Source organism: Engystomops pustulosus, chromosome 3, assembly GCF_040894005.1.
Source record: "Engystomops pustulosus chromosome 3, aEngPut4.maternal, whole genome shotgun sequence".
Classification (NCBI taxonomy): Eukaryota; Metazoa; Chordata; class Amphibia; order Anura; family Leptodactylidae; genus Engystomops; species Engystomops pustulosus.
The window spans coordinates 3,088,841-3,097,557 of record NC_092413.1 but is presented as its reverse complement, the minus strand read 5'-3'; positions in this window follow the sequence as shown (position 1 = coordinate 3,097,557).

Genomic DNA, 8,717 nt, shown 5'->3' with positions numbered 1-8,717 from the left:
AGCTAGAGCTGCAGACCCCCTGCTGTGTCACATGTACAGACCCCTGAGCTGCAGACCCCCGGCTGTGTCACATGTACAGACCCCTGAGCTGCAGACCCCCGGCTGTGTCACATGTACAGACCCCTGAGCTAGAGCCGCAGACCCCCTGCTGTGTCACATGTACAGACCCCTGAGCTGCAGACCCCCTGCTGTGTCACATGTACAGACCCCTGAGCTGCAGACCCCCGGCTGTGTCACATGTACAGACCCCTGAGCTGGAGCCGCAGACCCCCTGCTGGGTCACATGTACAGACCCCTGAGCTAGAGCTGCAGACCCCCTGCTGTGTCACATGTACAGACCCCTGAGCTGCAGACCCCCAGCTGTGTCACATGTACAGACCCCTGAGCTAGAGCTGCAGACCCCCTGCTGTGTCACATGTACAGACCCCTGAGCTGCAGACCCCCGGCTGTGTCACATGTACAGACCCCTGACATACCTCCCAACCGTCCCGTTTTGGGCGGGACAGTCCCGTTTTTTAACCCTTGTCCCGCCTGCACGGACTGTTAAGTGAAAGTCCCGGTTTTTTTGCGGTTTCACGGATTTTTCCGTTTTGTCCCGCCCCCGAGTCCCGCCCCCCCGAGTCCCGCCCCCGAGTCCCGCCCCCGTCCTGCTCAGGATACAGAGAAGCCAGGGGGCGGGGTGCAGCGTCCTCCTCCTCTCCAGCTCCCGGCTGTCTGCTGCAGAGCCGGCACCTCCCCCATCCCCTCCCCTGGGAGGCAGAGCCCTCCCTGTCCTCAGGCTGCCACTTGCAGGCACATGGATGGATGGATGGATGGAGCAGTGCAGAGTGTCATGTTCTCTGCACTGCCGCTGCACAGCAGCCCCAGGGGATCATCCTCCGTGCAGGCAGGAACTCTCCAGCTCTGCTACATCAATGGCTCCCTGCCCCCACCTCCTCCTCCTGCTCCTCACTGAAGTTCCTCTGATGAAGCAGAGCCGAGTGTGTGCAGCTGCTGCAGTGTGATAACAGGTACTCTACAGTGACTGCAGGCAGCAGCTAAAGGGTTAAACACTTCACTTTCCTCCATAGACCCCCTGCCCCCATCCCTAACCCCCCCAGTGCCCTTCTATTCTGCTTTTATTGTACCATATACTTAATCCCTTAACCCCTTAAGGACACAGGGTTTTTCCTCTCATTTCTCGCTCTCCAACTTCAAAAATCCATAACTTTTTCATGTTTCCGTGTACAGACCTGTGTGAGGGCTTATTTTGTGCGTAACAAATTTTACTTTCCCGTAATGTTATTTATTTTAACATGCCGTGTACTGCGAAGCTGCAAAAAATTCCAAATGTGGAAATTTTTTTTTAAAAAACCGCACGTGTCACGTTCTTGTGGGCTCAGTTTTTTCGACTTTGACTGTGCACTCAAAATAACACCTCATCTTTATTCTTTGGTTTGGTGCGATCGCGGTGATACCGGATTTATAGGTTTTATTGTGTTTTAATACATTTTCAAAAATTAAACGAATGTGTGCAAAAAAAAAAATAAAAAAATTTTGCCATCTTCTGACGCTAATAACTTTTTCATATTTCGGTGCACGGAGCTGGGGGTGGGGTCATTTTTGGCGAAATGAGCCGACGTTTTCATTGCTACCATTTTGAGGTCTGTGCAACATTTTGATCATTTTTAATTTCATTTTTTATGTGATGTAAAAAGGTGTAAAAGTCGCATTTCGGACATTTGGGCGCCATTTCCCGCCTCGGAGGTCACCGCCGCCCGTAACCGTTTTTATATTTTGATAGATCGGGCATTTTGGGACGCGGCGATACCTAATGTGTTTGTGATTTTTACTGTTCATTATGTTTTATATCAGTTCTAGGGAAGGGGGGGTGATTAGAATTTTTAATATTTTATAAATTTTTTTTATTTTTAAAACCTGTTTTTTCTTTTTTTTCCACTATTTCTTAGACCATCTACGGTACATTAACCCTAGATGGTCAGATCGCTCCTACCATATACTGCAATACTTCTGGCTCATTGTAACGAACCTGCAGAAGCCATGTAGCCTCGTGTCAAAAGAAGACCCGAGGCTACCACGGCAAACGATCGCCGCCCCCGATGACGTTCGGGGGCACAGCGATCGTAAAAAAGACTTTGCCGGCGACAATGACCGACTGCGGTTATTAGCGGTGGGGGTTTTCTGCAACATGCAAAACCCCCCACCTTGTATGAAGAGGACTCAGCCCGTGAGCTATACTCCTTATACTCTCTGCGTCGTAGAGCTACGGCGCAGAGCGTTAAGGGGTTAAAGGGGTTTTCCCACAAATACAAGTTAGGCTCTATCCATAGGACAGGGCTTAACCTGCTGATGTGTGGGGGTTTCAGTGATGTGACCCCCATAGATCATGAAAACGAGGGGTCTGTTGGGGTCCACATAAGGTCCATGTCATCGCTCTATGACAGTAATGGAGCAGAATGGTCATACACGGCCGCCTGCTCCATTACTCTGACGGAACGATTTTTGCGTTTCCATATTTCACTCCCCACTTTCAAAAATCAATAACTTTTTTATTTTTCCATGTACAGAGCTGTGTGCGGCCTGTTTCTGCGTAACAAATTATACTTCCTAGTGACAGTATTAAATATTCCAGGCCCTGTACTGGGAAGCGGGAAGGAAAATATCAAATGTGTTTTTTATGGCTTTCACTGCGCGCTCAATAGGACTCCTCCCCTTTACTGCGCTCCATAGGACCCCTCCCCTTTACTGCGCTCCATAGGACCCCTCCCCTTTACTGCGCTCCATAGGACCCCTCCCCTTTACTGCGCTCCATAGGACCCCTCCCCTTTACTGCGCTCCATAGGACCCCTACCCTTTACTGCGACAACGAGCATGTCTCCCCCCCCTAGACAACAAGCATGTCCCCCCCCTAGACAACGAGGATTTCCCCCCCTAGACAACGAGCATTTCCCCCTGCTAGACAACGAGCATGTCTCCCCCTGACCCCTAGACAACGAGCATGTCCCCCCCCAAGACAACGAGCATGCCCCCCCCTAGACAACGAGCATGTCCCCCCCCCCAGACAACGAGCATTCCCCCCCCCCCTAGACAACGAGCATGTCTCCCCCCGACTCCTAGACAACGAGCATGTCCCCCCCCTAGACAACTAGCATTTCCCCCCCCCCCTAGACAACGAGCATGTCTACCCCTGACCCCTAGACAACGAGCATGTCCTCCCCTGTGGCTGCGTGCCCTTTTTTGTGTGTTTGTGTTATTTTTGTCTTCCAGGACCGTGCCTGCTGTGGACTGCTTCGGATTCGAAGGATTACGTCTATGACCGACATTTCTAACAAATAAAATGGTCAACGAGGGTGTGTCTGCGTCTTTTGTTCAATAAAATTTTCTGAAAACGGTGTGATTATTTATTTTTTTGCGACACTCTTCATAGTTTGCCGTAGTAGTGGTGCCGGCTAGGTGACGGTGCTCATTACTAAGGGCTGGCCTTAGTGTTTGCCTTAATTTTTTTGGCAAATTTACACTAACGCCCATACCATTACCCTGGTACCCACCGCCACCAGGGGTGCCGGGAGGAGCCGGGTACAAACCAGTACCTGACCGTCTATAGATGGTCAGGTGTTGGGGCGGCTGCAGGCTGTTATTGTTGCGCTGGGATAGCCCCCTAACAGTGGCCTATCCCAGCTCAGTAATGGCAGGCTGCTGCTGCTTTTTTGTATCAGGCTGATTTGAACAATAGGGGCACCCCATGCCGTTTTTCCCCCCCATTTTTTTGTAAAAATGGGGGAAACAGCCTGGGAGCCCCCTTTAAAGGGGGGACCCCACGCATATTTTTGTCAAAAATTTGAAGAAAAAACGGCATGGGGTGCCCCCTATTTTTCAAATCAGCCTGATACAAAAAAGCAGCAGCAGCCTGCCATTACTGAGCTGGGATAGGCCACTGTTAGGGGGCTATTCCAGCGCAACAATAACAGCCTGCAGCCGCCCCAGCACCTGACCATCTATAGACGGTCAGGTACTGGTTTGTACCCGGCTCTTCCCGGCACCCCTGGTGGCGGTGGGTACCGGGGTAATGGTATGGGCGTTAGTGTGAATTTGCCAAAAAAATTAAGGCAAACACTAAGGCCAGCCCTTAGTAATGAGCACCGTCATCTAGCCGGCACCACCACTACGGCAAACTATGAAGAGTGTCGCAAAAAAATAAATAATCACACCGTTTTCAGAAAATTTTATTGAACAAAAAACGCAGACACACCCTCGTTGACCATTTTATTTGTTAGAACTGTCGGTCATCGATGTAATCCTTCGAATCCGAAGCAGTCCACAGCAGGCACGGTCCTGGAAGACAAAAATAACACAAACACACAAAAAAGGGCACGCAGGGGGGGACAGGCTTGTTGTCTAGGTGGGGGACATGCTCGTTGTCTAGGGGGGGGGACATGCTCGTTGTCTAGGGGGGGGGACATGCTCGTTGTCTAGGGGGGGACATGGTCGTTGTCTAGGTGGGGGTACATTCTCGTTGTCTAGGTGGGGGTACATGCTCGTTGTCTAGGTGGGGGTACATGCTCGTTGTCTAGGGGGGGTACATGCTCGTTGTCTAGGGGGGGGCATGCTCGTTGTCTAGGGGACATGCTCGTTGTCTAGGGGGGGCATGCTTGTTGTCTAGGGGGGGCATGCTTGTTGTCTAGGGGGGGCATGCTCGTTGTCTGGGGGGGACATGCTCGTTGTCTGGGGGGGACATGCTCGTTGTCTGGGGGCGGACATGCCCGTTGTCTGGGGGGGACATGCTCGTTGTCTAGGGGGGGACATGCTCGTTGTCTAGGGGAGGACATGCCCGTTGTCTAGGGGAGGACATGCCCGTTGTCTAGGGGAGGACATGCCCGTTGTCTAGGGGAGGACATGCTCGTTGTCTAGGGGAGGACATGCTCGTTGTCTGGGGGGGCATGCTTGTTGTCTAGGGGGGGCATGCTCGTTGTCTGGGGGGGACATGCTCGTTGTCTAGGGGGGGGCATGCTCGTTGTCTGGGGGCGGACATGCCCGTTGTCTGGGGGGGACATGCTCGTTGTCTAGGGGGGGACATGCTCGTTGTCTAGGGGAGGACATGCTCGTTGTCTGGGGGGGCATGCTCGTTGTCTAGGGGAGGACATGCTCGTTGTCTAGGAGGGCATGCTCGTTGTCTGGGGGGGGCATGCTCGTTGTCTAGGGGGGGCATGCTCGTTGTCTAGGGGGAGTGGAATATGCCCCCCAATTATATACATAAATATACATTGGTGCCAGTGGATGCGTTGAAGGTATGAGCAGTGGCGTGGCCAGGGGGTGTGGTTAGGGGGCGTGGCTAGGGTGTGGCTTCTGTGGGTAAAAAAATCGCCGCGGCGCGCTTCGCGCGCCGCCATTTTGTCCCTCTTTCTCCTCCACAAAAGTTGGGAGGTATGCCCTGAGCTAGAGCTGCAGACCCCCTGCTGTGTCACATGTACAGACCCCTGAGCTGCAGACCCCCTGCTGAGTCACAAGTACAGACCCCTGAGCTGCAGACCCCCTGCTGTGTCACATGTAAAGACCCCTGAGCTGCAGACCCTCTGCTGTATCACATGTACAGACCCCTGAGCTGCATACCCCCTGCTGTGTCACAAGTACAGACCCCTGAGCTGCAGACCCCCTGCTGAGTCACAAGTACAGACCCCTGAGCTGCAGACCCCCTGCTGTGTCACATGTACAGACCCCTGAGCTAGAGCCGCAGACCCCCTGCTGTGTCACATGTACAGACCCCTGAGCTAGAGCCGCAGACCCCCTGCTGTGTCACAAGTACAGACCCCTGAGCTGCAGACCCCCTGCTGTGTCACATGTAAAGACCCCTGAGCTAGAGCCGCAGACCCCCTGCTGAGTCACAAGTACAGACCCCTGAGCTGCAGACCCCCTCCTGGGTCAAATGTACAGACCCCTGAGCTGCAGACCCCCTGCTGTGTCACATGTACAGACCCCTGAGCTGCAGACCCCCTGCTGTGTCACATGTACAGACCCCTGAGCTGGAGCCGCAGACCCCCTGCTGGGTCACATGTACAGACCCCTGAGCTAGAGCCGAAGACCCCCGGCTGTGTCACATGTACAGACCCCTGAGCTGCAGACCCCCTGCTGAGTCACATGCACAGACCCCTGAGCTGCAGACCCCCTGCTGAGTCACAAGTACAGACCCCTGAGCTGCAGACCCCCTGCTGGGTCACATGTACAGACCCCTGAGCTGCAGACCCCCTGCTGAGTCACATGTACAGACCCCTGAGCTGCAGACCCCCTGCTGAGTCACAAGTACAGACCCCTGAGCTAGAGCTGCAGACCCCCGGCTGTGTCACATGTACAGACCCCTGAGCTGCAGACCCCCTGCTGGGTCACATGAACAGACCCCTGAGCTAGAGCCGCAGACCCCCTGCTGTGTCACATGTACAGACCCCTGAGCTAGAGCCGCAGACCCCCTGCTGTGTCACATATACAGACCCCTGAGCTACAGACCCCCTGCTGTGTCACATGTACAGACCCCTGAGCTGCAGACCCCCTGCTGAGTCACATGTACAGACCCCTGAGCTGCAGACCCCCTGCTGTGTCACATGTACAGACCCCTGAGCTGCAGACCCCCTGCTGAGTCACATGTACAGACCCCTGAGCTGCAGACCCCCTGCTGTGTCACATGTACAGACCCCTGAGCTAGAGCCGCAGACCCCCGGCTGTGTCACATGTACAGACCCCTGAGCTAGAGCTGCAGACCCCCTGCTGTGTCACATGTACAGACCCCTGAGCTAGAGCCGCAGACCCCCGGCTGTATCACATGTACAGACCCCTGAGCTGCAGACCCCCTGCTGAGTCACATGTACAGACCCCTGAGCTGCAGACCCCCTGCTGAGTCACAAGTACAGACCCCTGAGCTGCAGACCCCCTGCTGTGTCACATGTACAGACCCCTGAGCTGCAGACCCCTGCTGTGTCACATGTACAGACCCCTGAGCTAGAGCCGCAGACCCCCGGCTGTGTCACATGTACAGACCCCTGAGCTGCAGACCCCCTGCTGTGTCACATGTACAGACCCCTGAGCTAGAGCCGCAGACCCTCTGCTGTGTCACATGTACAGACCCCTGAGCTGCAGACCCCCTGCTGTGTCACAAGTACAGACCCCTGAGCTGCAGACCCCCTGCTGTGTCACATGTACAGACCCCTGAGCTGCAGACCCCCTGCTGTGTCACATGTACAGACCCCTGAGCTGCAGACCCCCTGCTGTGTCACATGTACAGACCCCTGAGCTGCAGACCCCCGGCTGTGTCACATGTACAGACCCCTGAGCTGCAGACCCCCGGCTGTGTCACATGTACAGACCCCTGAGCTAGAGCCGCAGACCCCCTGCTGTGTCACATGTACAGACCCCTGAGCTGCAGACCCCCTGCTGTGTCACATGTACAGACCCCTGAGCTGCAGACCCCTGCTGTGTCACATGTACAGACCCCTGAGCTGCAGACCCCCGGCTGTGTCACATGTACAGACCCCTGAGCTAGAGCCGCAGACCCCCTGCTGTGTCACATGTACAGACCCCTGAGCTGCAGACCCCCTGCTGTGTCACATGTACAGACCCCTGAGCTGCAGACCCCCTGGCTGTGTCACATGTACAGACCCCTGAGCTGGAGACCCCCTGGCTGTGTCACATGTACAGACCCCTGAGCTGCAGACCCCCTGGCTGTGTCACATGTACAGACCCCTGAGCTGCAGACCCCTGCTGTGTCACATGTACAGACCCCTGAGCTAGAGCCGCAGACCCCCTGCTGTGTCACATGTACAGACCCCTGAGCTGCAGACCCCCTGCTGTGTCACATGTACAGACCCCTGAGCTGGAGACCCCCTGGCTGTGTCACATGTACAGACCCCTGAGCCGCAGACCCCCTGCTGTGTCACAAGTACAGACCCCTGAGCTTGAGCTGCAGACCCCCGGCTGTGTCACATGTACAGACCCCTGAACCGCAGACCCCCGGCTGTGTCACATGTACAGACCCCTGAGCCGCAGACCCCCTGCTGTGTCACATGTACAGACCCCTGAGCTAGAGCCGCAGACCCCCTGCTGTGTCACATGTACAGACCCCTGAGCTAGAGCTGCATACCCCTCACAAATAGCTCAACATGATCTACAACAATCAAGTCCCTCTCTCATAGGTAGAAACAAGCAGCTGTCCCTCTAAAGGGCTGCATAAAGCTCCTGATACACCAAAAGGCTGAGACGTCATCAGCTGCCCCTCTCATAGGTAGAAACAAGCAGCTGACCCTCCAAAGGGCAGCATAAAGCTGCTGGTCAACCCAAAGGCTGAGACGTCATTAGCTGCCCCTCTCATAGGTAGAAACAAGCAGCTGAACCTCTAAAGGGCAGTATAAAGTTGCTGATCCACCAAAAGGCTGAAACGTCAACAGCTGCCCCTCTCATAGGTAGAAACAAGCAGCTGTCCCTCTAAAGAGCAGCATAAAGTTCCTGATACACCAAAAGGCTGACACGTCATTAGCTGCCCCTCTCATAGGTAGAAACAAGCAGCTGTCCCTCTAAAGGGCAGCATAAAGCTGCTGATCCACCCACAGGCTAAACGTCATCAGCTGCCCCTCTCATAGGTAGAAACAAGCAGCTGACCCTCTAAAGGGCAACATAAAGCTGCTGATCCACCCACAGGTTGAGACGTCATCAGCTGCCCCTCTCATAGGTAGAAACAA